At 35.9% G+C, this 14,163-nt stretch overlaps 1 long non-coding RNA gene across 1 annotated transcript; it reads right to left on the reverse strand.

Moving 5' to 3' along the window:
* Positions 1 to 12,572: 12,572 nt before the first annotated feature.
* Positions 12,573 to 13,575, reverse strand: LOC142240376 (uncharacterized). The gene is made up of 2 exons (XR_012723251.1): positions 13,148 to 13,575; positions 12,573 to 13,083 (listed from the first exon to the last, which is right to left on the reverse strand). It is a non-coding gene; the product is annotated as an uncharacterized LOC142240376 (long non-coding RNA).
* Positions 13,576 to 14,163: the final 588 nt, after the last annotated feature.

Raw genomic sequence — 14,163 nt, forward strand, 5'->3', positions numbered from 1 at the left:
TTCTTTACAAACACCGACATTCCGTCCGGAATAACTGATAGTCTGTAAAGCGCATAAGGGTAAAACTTGAACTTGCCTTCGGACTTAACTTATAATGTGCACAATATATGGGATATATTCGACACGAGCACTGTCGTCCGGAATAACTGATAGTAAAGCGCATTACACTACATGAACAATTATGATAACAACATGAAGAAATAAGAATAGACATAAACAATGAAGATGGACGAAAAGTTGTGTGAAGCCATTTAAAAAAAAATATGGAAGAAACAATAAAAATTCCAAACAGAATTAGCGATCCATCATTAATTTCATTGCAGAAATGCTTGTTTTACAGCTTGTTTCTGTATGTCGAACGAGCTCTATCGATCGACTGAAATGGAAACAAACAGCTGAATTTATAACCAAAAATCAGCTGTTTCTATGCATTTTAGTCGATCGATAGAGCTCGTTCGACATACAGAAACAGGCTGTTAAATATGAAAATAATAGCCTGTTTCTGTATGTCGAACGAGCTATATCAGACTGAAATGGAAACAAACAGCTGAATTTATAACCAAAAATCAGCTGTTTCTATGCATTTCAGTCGATCGATAGAGCTCGTTCGACATACAGAAACATGCTGTAAATTTGTCTTTGTCTAACAGCCTGTTTCTGTATGTCGATCGACTGAAATTGAAACAAACAGCTGAATTTACAACCAAAAATAAGTTGTTTTTAGGCATTTCAGTCGATAGAGCTCGATCGACATACAGAAACAGGCTGTAATGTTTGGCGAACATCCCCTTACACGTGAAGATTTATGCCTCCCAACCAGAAAAAATCAAAGTTGTTTTATGCCAAGGCATATTAAAGAGGTAAAGTCATGCAATCAGGTGACTAATATCGACATTCATCTTGTCAAAGGCTTTGTTTACGTTTAGTATTTAACAATGTTGATGTTTTATATATGCATTCAACAATACAACAACACTACACATACACAAACACAACAGCACTACACATCCAAAAAACTTGAGTGATCTTCCATTTTAGTTTGACATTATTAATGTCATGGGGGGGTACACACGCTTGCTCGTGACTTTACCTTTAATTTATATGCCTTGTTTTATGCCAACAACACGCGAACAAGGCTTTATACTAGCGGATTTGTCGCCGCAACATGTTGTGTCGCAGGGTTTATCCGACCGTATAAGTTTAATTAATTTATTTTTGTCATAATATTTATTTTCTTTTCTTCAGTTGGACTAACCCTGCTAGCATTTTGCCATTAGTATTGTTAAAAGAGCCATTTTATATTTAGTGAAACACCAAGCGCAACTAGCTTCTTATAATTTATTTAAATAAAAACGATAATGAAGTGCTGAAAACATAGTTATTTCGCTTAAAATTATGAAAGGTATATTGGTGAACAATTTTTGACTTTCCAAATGGAATAAAGTGATAGTTTTTCAAATTTTTTTCCAGACACGCTGCCTCCATCAAGAATAAAAGCACTGGCCGATAGATGCTGCAACATGTAACTTGCTACGTGAAAATCAACATCGTTCTTTTATTAATGAAGAAAGTTATGTTAAATGTGATGAGATAAACGGAAAAATGTTATATTTATAAGAATTTATAAATTTTTACTCAAATTAATAAACATATACATAATCGTGTTTTACTTGACCACAATGATTCTTTTACAACTACCTTAAAGTGCACTTATTATGATGGTTTGAAGGTACTCTTATTGTCGTCGTTGTAAATTGATCTAAAAAGGCACTGATGAGCAACTTTTTGTAGTAACTTGGCGTGGTACAATTTCTCAATAGTGACGGCGCTTTTCCGACGAGTTTTTTGTCTTATACGATTGTTTTCGACGTGGTGGGGTTTCCCAGTAGTGCCGTCAAATTCAAAAAATATTGACAGGATTGTTATCATAATTGTTCGTGCAGTGTAAGGGTAAAGCTTGAACGAACACACAACAAATAGGCGAACCTCTGTCGTAGTGTTTATCCGACCGTCTAAGGTCCGCTAAAGATTCTTTTCAAACACACATTCCGCCCGCATAAACTTATGCGCTTTACAGACTATCAGTTATTCCGGACGGAATGTCGGTGTTTGTAAAGAATCTTACAGTGTGTCGGTTCGATACGACTTGTCGGCGATGACTAAATAATCGGTAAATGTGTTATCGATCCCATAAACATGCAGCAGTATCGATTATGCCTTCGGACTTAACTTATAATGTGCACAATATATGGGATATGTTCGACACGAACACTGTCGTCCGGAATAACTGATAGTCCGTAAAGCGCATTATACTCTGGATGGCACATAATTCCGACGGAATGTCCGTGTTTGTAAAGAATCTTACAGTGTGGCCGAACGCTAAGAATTGTCAAAGGTATGTAAAATAACGATAAATGTGTTATCGATCCAACTAACAGCTGCAGTATTTAATTTGGACAGCGCATTACGCGCCGCTCAGACTATAACTTTGTCCGGACGGAATGTCTTTGTTTGTAGCAGAATAGAATTCTTTTCTAGTCTTTCTTTGTTTGTAAAGAATCTTATACTGCGTTCGCTCTAGACACGAAATTCTCGTAAACGAGGATTTTGGCCGAAATCCTCCTAGATCTCAGTAGATTTGCAATAGGCAAATATTAGCTGGCTCGTAGAGAATTTGTTGAAATCCTCTACGAGCCCCTATGAAATTGAAATCCTCAAAATCCCCTATGCTGCCTTATACAACTGTGGTTTTAGTACTAAAAATGCGCTTTTTTCAAACCCTGCCCAATTTCTCTTGTAGATGAATGTGTGTATGCGTTTGCACATACAGGTTTGTATTGATATATTTACAAACAGCTGTTAAATCCTCAAATCTACGAAATCTCTTTATTTTGCCAGTCCGAACACTTGAGATTTGTAAAGAGAATTTGGTTCTAAATAGCGAGATTTCATGTCTAGTGTGAACGTAGTATTACAATGTGGCCCAAAAAACACAAACGTTTGAGAAATGCAACAATTCAAAAAATTTTCAAACATTTTTTCCAAGGATTAAGGTAACCCTGTCAGCATTTCAACGTTCCATTTTATCGCTACCACAGACTCGTATGTGATACTAAAACAATCGTCAACTGTGATGGGGAAGTGTATCGAAAAGTACTACATTTCGTAAGTATTTTGCCATCACTATTTTCGCAAGAGCCATTCATATTTTGTGAAACACCAAGCGCAACTAGCTTATTATAAATTATTTGAATAAAAACGTAAATGAAGTGCCGAAAACATAGTTATTACTTTTAAAATTGTGAAAGGTATATTGGTGAACAATTTTCCATTTTATAAATTGAATAAAGTGATAGTTTTTCAAATATTTTTCCAGACACGCTGCCTCCATCAAGAATAAACACTGATAGACGCTGGAACATCTGCCGAATATAGCAGAGTAGCAAATTATATACAGTCTGTCAAGAAAGTGTTTTGACAATAGGATAAAACTTATGTTTTGTTCCAAAATTAAATATAATTTAATTTTAAAAAATATTTTATTATGTATTTTGCAAAGTATACATATTTTATTTTTCTCAAAACTAATTAACAACTCGATTTTTACTTCAATTATTTCTGGAATTTGAAATATTTGGCAATGTCAAAAGACTTTCTTGACATACTGTATCAACATAATTCCTTTGTTAAGGCTATGTTCAATGTGTATTTATTCGTATTAAGGTTATACTTGAAATCGTATTAAGGTTATACTTGGAATTCTCTATTCAACCGTCGATCGGAACGGACGTGTTTTTCAATAGCGAATAAACTCATCGTAATAGGTACCTGTGGTGGGATATTAAGCCACCATGCAGCGAAATTCCAAGTCATCCACTGGGTTGCTAACTTCAGGGCCCAGTGGACGGGTATCAACTGGAGTTATAAATCTGGGCAATGACCAAGAGTTAGGCCCAATTAGTCGACCTGTAGACGGGTCGACAGGTGGCGACACTCTGACAAGTCGAACTTTTTCTAAGGTAACGACATCAAAAGGAGGTAATCCCTCACGAAAGAGATTCAAGGAACGCAGAAATGCTTTGTTTAGCCTAAAGAAGTTAGGATCAGTCGACCCAAGCACGCTGTCGGCTAAACAAAGCGATTCCTTAAAATGGGCTCAAGGAATTCTTGAAGCTGGAAAAAGAGCCTTGTGATGGCTATCATTAATAAAGGAGCATTGGACGGTATGGTTCCAAAGCAAAAATGGGGGGAAATTGAGAATGCTCTGTCTGTCGTCTACTCACAGGTGCTGGAAAAGTTTCCCGGCCCAGATCCTCGACACCAAGAGGCTGGTTGGTATCAAGGACGATTTAAGCTAGTCGCATTTGAGGGCCAGAGGTCTATAGAATGTTTCAAAGCTGCTTTGATACTAATTGGTGAAGTTTGGGAAGGAGCTGCTCTAGAGTTAGTCGAGAAGAAAGACATACCGGCTAGACCTAGAGCACATGCGTGGATACCTGCAAACCCTTCTGACCCTGAATCTATTTTAACTAGGCTGAAACGATGCAATCCAGATCTTCCAACAGCTGATTGGGAGGTTGGCCGCTTGGATGAAGTGGATGGACCAAGACGGCATGCAGTGTTTATATTGAACACTCAGTCTTTGCCACATCTAGCAAAGTCTCAGGGCCGTGTATGTTATGGGTTTCATTATATCCAAATTAAGGTGTATAAAAACGATCAGCTAAAGGATTCAGAAATGGACAAGCCTCTGTCTGAATCAGAAGTAAGCGGATCCTCTTGCGAAGTCGAGGGAGATACCAAAGTTGAAGACATGGATAGATACCGTATGCGTGAGGAGGTTTCTACTGCCTCAGAACTCACTAAAGTTGAACTTATGGTTATTGCGAGAGTCACCGAGATCTCTGAAGAGGACATTCTTGATGACTCGATTGAAGCGGCTGATGTGACGGTTGTGTAAAATCTCGATGGTCCTACGGATCCTCCAAATAAATCTTCACCATTGTAAGGCTGAATGTACTGCCTTAAAAGTTCTCCTGATGAAAGGGGACATAGACATAGTTCTTATTCAAGAACCATATGTTTATAGAAACAAAATATGTGAATTAAGTACTCCGGGGTTCAAGCTATTGCAGTATACTGGTAATGATGTAAATCGAGCCTGTATAATTGCTAAAAACGAGCTGAACTTGTTTCTGCTTCCTTCAATGTGCAATGCAGACACTGTCGTTGCCAATTTAGAAATAGCCAAATGCAAATATTGGGTATCTTCGGTCTACATGGGAGGGAGATGCCTCCATGTGTCGTTAAGACCTTAGCTGAAAACAAAGACGAAACTCATTATGGGATGCGATGCGAATGCGCATCATAGTATATGGGGAAGTAGTGATACTAATGCAAGGGGAGAGTCGCTAATAGAGTTTATTTTGTGTACTAATCCGGTAGTTTGCAACAAGGGAGATTCCCCAACCTTTGTCACTAAAAACAGGCAAGAGGTTTTGGACATCACCTTAGCCTCGCAAGAACTGAATGAAATGATATCTGAGTGGCAGGATTTAAGTGAACACAGCTTCTCAGATCATCGCTACATCAGTTTCAAATTTGATGTTCATACCACCAAGACCATATTTCCGCCAAATGTTAGGAAAGCTGATTGGAATAGGTATAGGGAATCGTTCAATATGAAAACAGAGACAAATATGAGAAATGTGCAAGATATCGAACATGCAGTGGAGCGGATTACTAAGGCCTTCAACATCTCACTGCAAGCTGCATGCCCTAGAGGGAAGCCAAGGGGCAAAAATCGTCCACCATGGTGGTCTACGGAATTAAGTAATATGAGGAAATCCTGCAGGAAGCTCTTTAACAAGGCAAAGTCCACTAGCGCCCCTGAGGATTGGGACGCTTACAAGAAGAATCTGAGAGGATACAAGCGAGAACTGACAAATGCTCAGTATAACTCTTGGAATGATTAGTGCAGCAGTATTGAGAATAGTTCCGAGGCTTCCAGACTACGGAAGGTTCTAGCATTCACCAACTCCGCTCCAGGTTTCATTAAAACATCGGCAAATGGACAACGTCCAGGGAGGAGACGCTGGAGGTACTATTGGACACACATTTTCCTGGAAATCAGACGGTTGAACCAGGTTCTGGCGGTGCCACAGTGGCTCAGCGGTCGTTTCCTATCGAGGAAATTGTATCGGAATCTAGAATAAGATGGGCGCTAAATAGCTTTGGACCATTCAAATCCCCCGGACCTGATGGAATTACTCCGGCGGAGTTACAAGCAGTGACTGACAAAATTATCCCCTGGTCGTCGGCGATATATAAAGGATGTATCAACTTATCATATATCCCAGGAAAGTGGTGGGAAACAAAAGTCGTTTTCATACCTAAAGCGGGAAAAGCCTCTCACTCGAGGGCGAAGGATTTCCGACCAATCAGCTTATCCTCATTCCTACTTAAGACTCTGGAGAGGATGATAGATATTTATCTTAGAAGTAGCGTCGTTTCAAGTTTGCTCTCGAAACGACAGCATGTATACTCGAAGGGCAGGTCTACTGAGACCGCATTACATGAACTAGTCAGCTTTATTGAAAGCTCACTATCTGTCAAAGAATACACAATCGTGGCGTTTCTAGACATGGAAGGGGCGTTCAATAATGTCCATCAAAGCTCGATATTAAATGGACTGACAACTCTGAATGTTGATCCATGTATACTTAGGCTATTAGACGAACTTCTAATGAAGAGACGTATTTCAGCCACACTAGGAGAAGCAAACATACAAAGGTATGTGAACAGAGGCACTCCCCAAGGAGGAGTTCTATCACCTCTTCTTTGGAATGTTGCTATAAATAACCTTCTGGTTACCCTAGATGATGTGGCTCTAGCAGTCAGGGAAAAATTCCCATCCACAATCAGAGATATTATTCAGAGGGCCCTCCGGATGACTAAGAAATGGGCGAAAGACAATGGTCTTGGGGTAAATCCTGCAAAGACAGAACTAGTCATGTACTGCAAAGATCGCAAAACTCCCACGGTTAGGCCCATTTCCTTAGGGGGTATTGAAATTCTCTTTGGTGAGTGTGCAAAATACCTTGGCGTTATTTTGGACAGTAAGCCGAACTTTAAGCTTAATATTGAAGAAAGGGCGAGAAAAGCAACGGTAGCTTTATACTCGTGCAAAAAGGCAATAGGAAAAAAGTGGGGACAAACCCAAAAATTGTGCATTGGCTATACACGGCAGTGGTTAGACCTATAATGCTATATGGTGTTGTAGTCTGATGGCCGGCACTTCACTAGCCAACAAGTTTAGACAAAGTTCAGCGTATGGCGTGCTTGTGTATCTCAGGCGCAAGACAGGAACAAATTCCCTTAATGTCATACTGCATCTATTGCCTTTAGACATTTTGGCCAAACAATCAGCTGCAACAACGGCTGTGCGGTTGAGCGAACTATCGCTGTGGTCGGAAAAAAGTTACGGTCACAGTTCGGTCCTCAAAATAATGCCAGATGTGCCTAACGTAGTGGATTACACTTTGGCGAGTCCACTTTTCGACAAAAAGTTTGAGACTCTAATCCCCAACAGTGAGGCGTGGTGCACACAGACCCCGGGGAATAAAGAATATTTAGATTTCTACACTGATGGCTCCAAATTGGATGGACAATTGGGTTTCGGAGTATATTCTAATGATCTGGAACTTCGAATAGCGAAAAGATAACCAAATCACTGTAGTGTTTTTCAGGCTGAAATATCAGGAATAAGAGAGGTGGCGAATTGGTTGAGAAGTAATGTTCCAAAAAATGTGTGCATTAATATATACTTAGACAGTCAACCTGCAATAAAATCCTTGGACTCTGTGTTCCTCAACTCGAAAACGGCCATCGACTGCCGCAAATCTCTCAATGAGATGGCTGAGCAGTACAATATTCACCTAATATGGGTGCCTGGCCATAGGAACATACCTGGGAACTGTGAAGCGGATGAGTTGGCAAGGCTAGGGACTACCTTACATATTCCAGGGGAACTAGGATCTGTTGGTATGCCCCTGGCTGTTATGGTGGCAAATGTTCGATGGGAGAATTGCAAGGGCTGTAACGACAACAAGTAAATATGGCCCCATTTAAACTTAAACCGCACACTAGATATGCTAGTGTTCTTGAGACGTCAGATAGCACTCCTGATATCGGCTATAACGGGTCGCTGCCTGATAGGCGATTTTGCAAAAACTATAGGCGTGAAGTATAATGACTATTGTATGAGCTGTCATGATGCGGAGGAAAAGGAATCAATTAAACACCTCTTGTGTGAGTGTCCTGCATTTTGTGTAAAGCGCATGCAACTTTTAGGAACATATAGCTTCAGATTACTGGCGGATCTGGAAAACGTTAGCTTAAGCAGTCTGCTAATGTTTTTGGAACAATCTGGTTGGTTCAACAAAGAAAAATAATCAAGAAGGTTCAGCGGTTAAAACTAGAAGTGCCCATATGTAATAGGTACTTTTAGTTAATGTGGTATCACAATGGACTGAATAGTCTAAGTGAGCCTGAATCTTAATCGGGCTGCCACTTTAACCTAACCTAACCTAACCTATAGGTGGGTATTAAGTTCGAGTTTAGCCGCTAAAAACGTCAATTTTTCACGATTACTTTTCTTTAATAATACATTTTAAGGAATACAAACTTTGTGAAAATTTGCTTTGGGTTTTTCCCCATCAAGTTATAATAAAATTTGCAACAAATATGTATAATTTCATGCATTTTTCTTACTTATTTAGTTTTCACTTTCGCTATTTTAGCGGCTAAACTCGAACTTAATACTCATCTTATACTTGGAATAATTTAAAAATTTTTATTCAAAGTAATAAACAACTAAACAATCGTATTTTACTTAACCAAAATGATTCTTTTACAACTAACTTAAAATGCACAGTTTGAAGGGACTCTTATTGGCGTCGTTCTAAATGTATCTCAAAAGGCACCTAATAATTGCGATAATGCTATATTTGTTTGTAGTATCTTGGCGTGGTACAACTTGTCAATAGTGACGGCACTTTTGTGACGAGTTTTGGATTCGACATGGTGCGGGTTCTACATATTATTGTTATTATTATATATTAGTGTCCTCTCAAACACGGACAAATAATGAAATCGGTGAGGAAATTAGAACTGCAAAACTATCGATAGTCGCTCCATTCGATAGTTTCCTTGAGCACTATCGATTCTATCGAAACTATCGCTTAATTTGCGTATGTTATAATTTGAAAAAAAAAAAAAATACACCCACTATTTTTACGAAAACAAATACGTTAAACAAATAAGTTATTTTACAAAATAATATCTAATTCAAATGCATACATGAAACAGAAAACAAAACACTTATTATAACGACTTAAGGTTCGAGTTTAACCGCTAAAGGCCGGTACTATGTTCATTCTTGCGAAAAATTTTTATGGAAACCATTATTTCGTACATAGAAAGCGGCGTTTTTTTAGGTAGCTTGGAGCGCTATTTTACAGGGAGCGATATTGGATTAAGTTGGTGGTGTTGCTTGTTTTTACAAAATAACATTTTATTTTTCCTTGGGCAATTGATCTGCAATTCTTTTGATCCTTTGTATAGTTTCGGAACAAATAGTTTTTAATAAATAGTTTTTAATAAATAAATTATTTCTTAATTCACATTGCAAATGGCGCCGTGCTATAAACGTCAGTTTTTCAACACGAAAAAACAAAGTATCACAAATGGAAAAAATTTCGCAAATTTTTCGCATTTTTTGGTTTTGTATGGAGTTTCAACGCGAAAACCGATCAGAGTACCGGCCTTAAAATGTGCATTTTTTCATGATTACTTCTCTTTACTACACTATTTTAAAGAATATAAACTTTGTGAAAAGTGGGTTTTTGGGCTATTCACCCATCCAGTTATTTGCATCAAATATGTATAATTTTATATCCTTTTTATTACTGATATATTTTTGATTTTAGCGGCTAATCTCAAACTTAGTATTCACCTTTAGTCTATGAAATCATTAGATATCCCAAATACTATCTGGTTTAGGGTATAGAATTATTGTGTAATTAAATGATTTGTGTTTAGAAAGAAAAGCATATCTGCCCTGGTGTACTTTTTTGCTGCAATTCACGAAATTACACCCTCTCACAGAAGAAAAATTAACTAAAAGTAAAGAAAAAAGTACTGGCGCCAAATCATGACCATTTTAACCATACATTAGTCCATTCTCACTATTTTTGGGAATCGTACGAAAATTTTCTTCTGCTTTAGTTCATATTGAACTTTTATGTACGGTCATTGCACTTTATACCCACGTTTAGTTCGTAAAATGTTTGAGACTTTTCCACAGTGGGCTGTGGAAAATTTCGCATTATATATTTTCCAATTTCTTTATACATTTTCTGATCTGTCTTTCTTTTCTGATCTGTCTTTTCTTAAAGTCAAAATGTCGAAAATAAGATTTTTTTATTTTCGACATTTTTCTATTGAAATATGGACAAAATTGCATTTTTATCTTACTCATGCTGCCAGAATAAGGGTTTTCATATATTTTAAAGCTCAATTCAAACATTAATAAATTTGTTGACTCATTTTGGTGTCCTTATTTACTATTTTATGTTATTGAAACATTCTCACCTTATTAAATTAATAATTACATTCAAAAAAGGGCGCTAACCTAACTTTATTTTACTTCGTGAAATGTAGTTGATTTTATTTAAATTTTGCACAATGTGATCAAATGTTCGTTATTTGAACAATTTGTTCCTTACTTTAATAAAGTGAACTCAAAATGAGCAAAAGTACACAATTTTACCAAAAAATAAAATAAATTGAGTTCATAAGTCATGCGAGCACATATTGCATTCGAAATCGTTGACGAATACGATTCTTCAATTGAATTACACAGCAACACCAATAAATTTGTTGATTGTATTCCTTGCCTCTGCTCTTTTTATTACTTTTTGTATTCCACGCACTTTTTAAAGTATAGGACTTTACTTTTTTGACTTCCTCACTAAATCCTCGTCCATATTTAATAGCTCATTCACATTACGCTCGAAATCGAGTAAAAGTGGATTTGAAATCCCCTTTTTATAAGGCAAATGACAGTTGAAATCTAGTTAAAGTGGATTTTGGAAGTGTAATGTGAATGAGGTATTAGAATACTTTTCATTTGTTTACATTTTGTTTAATGGTGTCAACGCACCTAACGCATTAAAAAGTTAAAAGTTCGTCAATTTCATGCGTCATATGCATTCGTTACTTTTACCGTGTAAATAAACAAGTAAACAATAGTAGTTCCCACATTTTAACTATTTTAACAATAGCATATACCGTACGCACGCATGATCGCATGGTATGTAATTCCACCTTAAATTTTAGTAAAATTTTACCTGTCTTGAACCTCGTGTAGCGCTAAATTTTCATTCAACAACAGAAACAAATATTTTTATTAAATTTTCTTCAATTTGATAAAAAGTATTAGCTTATTTGTAACATGTTGCAATTAAAAAACGATTTTAGTTAAAATTTTCTAAAATAAACATACATTTTCAAGTAAGAATGGGTTTTACTCTCTTTGTTAATATTAACAAAATTGGACCCATTTACCATTAACTCAAAACTAAACAGATTGAAATTTTTAATGCACCTCCAATTGACATTGTGCAATATAACATATTGCACATATCATTTTTTTATGATTTAAAAACTCTAATAATTTTGTGCATCCTCATGGACATTTTTAGTTGGAAATATGAATTCAGTAAAAACCTGCAACTTATCTATAACACATTTTGCTATTTTTTTGGAGTAAACGAATGGATTCCAGTAAAATTTTGGCATAGTAACCAACATTTACGCTGATTTTAATAAATTTCCTTTTTTAATTTGTATCAAAAATGTGAATTTTGATACGAAAAATATTTAGCGGTTTTTCTGGCTATGTTTTAGCTTTTTTGCCTATTTTTTGGGCGAATTTAGCTGGTTTTTGTAATGTGCTTTACAGACTATCAGTTATTCCGGACGGAATGTCAGTGTAAATGTGTTATCGATCCCATAAACATGCAGCAGTATCGATTATGTTTTCGGATTTAACTTATATTGTGCACAATATATGGGATATGTTCGACACGAGCAATGTCGTCCGGAATAACTGATAGTCTGTAAAGCGCATAAAACAATTCGGTCAATTCTGCCATTTACATTATCAAACAAAATTCTAAGCATTCTCTTCAAACTGTGTAGTTTTCTATATCCCAATAAACACAAACGTTTGAAAAATACTAAAATTCAATAATTTTTCAAACATTTTTTCAAAGGAGAAATTGTTGAGAAAATCGCGTTCTCAACAAAAAACAGTCATTACCCTCAACAGTAAAATTCAACACAATAGCAATAATTTCTCAATTATAATCCTCAAATTGAAATGCATCGCTACTCAATAATTTCTCAAACATTTTTCAACGTGAGAAAAATAAAAAATTAGCATTGTTGCGAATCCTTTCAAACCACAATTTGTATGAAAGTCAATCCTAGTTCTAACTGAAAGTCAATTTCTAGGGATTTTGTAAATTTTATTATTTTTTTCGTTAACAAATATAATAATCTTAAAAATAACATTAATAATATATAAAAATAATAATATAATACCAATCAAAATGTAATTATCTTATTAAACGTATTAATAAATAAAACTATGAATACAACTTTAAATATCTTAAACATTTTTACATGTATAATTCCATTTCCTCCATAATGTTGGTGTCAAATAACTATTAATTAATATGCTGGCAATTTGAAATAATTACTATCGAGGAACTTGCTGGCTTGTGTGTTAGAATAGATTCCAGCAAGAGGAAATCACAAAATATCAACCTGATGACGGGATGTAAATTAATGTAATGCACATTTTCATCCAGAAGTTCTTGATATAGGAATTGTTGCACTTTGTTTTAATTGGTTGCACTTTGTAAGTTTTCTGAAAACTTTTCTTTGTTGTTTCCTTCATTGGTTTTTCATCGGCCAACATCTTCCAAGAATATACCATCCAATGATATTAGTTTTCTGCAAAACAATCGAGTTTTGTGATTTCCATTATGTTTTCATTTCACTTTTTATTTTGACTTACCAATTTGTATTTCTTCCAACTGACCACGTACTTCGTGATTTCCTCAAGAACGTTGGTGTTACAAAATTGTTGTTATTAAAATACTGGCAATTTTCAGGAACTTGATGACCAGATAATTGGAATAAATTTCCATTAATTTCAATTCACAAAATAACAAATTAAACCGATGATGCGATGTAAATTAAACTATCGATGTGATGCGAATTATGATCCAGTAGTTGTTGATATGGAAAAGCATAAATGCCAAGTTTTTTTGGTTGCATTTTGATTTATGGAAACTTTCTCTTCTCGATAAGCCACTACCATTGTTCATCGGCCAGCCTCTTAATGTGTCCAAGAATCAGCATCCAAATATTTTAGTCTTCTGCAAAGAGATTTGAGTTTAGTGACTTCCTTAAAGTTTTCATTTCGTGTTTTAGTTTTACTTACCAATTATTATAAGGATTTTCAATTGATTATTAAAAAATTTCCACATTTTTGTATTTCTTCCACGAACTTTGTTGTCCAAAGTAGTATTGAAAACCATGTGGTTTTTTCGTTGCATTTCAGGGTAGTGTTTTGTCAAAGTTTTCTGCAATTATCTTCAACACATTTTCAAAGTTTTCGTCAACATTTTGCCAAATTGGTTGTAATTCGCAAACAACTTGAAGATGTATTGAAGATGAGCTTTTTCAAGTCAAGTTGAATTTATGTTGAAAATTATATTTACCCTCAAACTGAAGAGGTGTTGCATTTGAAAAACGCTCATCCAGTGTTTATTGGGATTTGTCGTCCTTGAAGTTGTTCACACGATGTATGGTATGTTTCCACATTATAAATCGCGCCATCTTGTGGAGATTTAAATTTACAAACTAGTAAAGACACAAACCGGAACATTAATTAATTGATTTCTGTTGCTATGCTAATACAGATGGTGCTGTACAATGTGTATAATTTTAATTGAGTGTTTTGGACAGCATCTATTGCCTCGTAGATGTTGCTGAACTACTATTGCGGATAAAATGTAACCCATGAGA

This window comes from Haematobia irritans, chromosome 5 (genome assembly GCF_050003625.1).
Source record: "Haematobia irritans isolate KBUSLIRL chromosome 5, ASM5000362v1, whole genome shotgun sequence".
Taxonomy (NCBI): Eukaryota; Metazoa; Arthropoda; class Insecta; order Diptera; family Muscidae; genus Haematobia; species Haematobia irritans.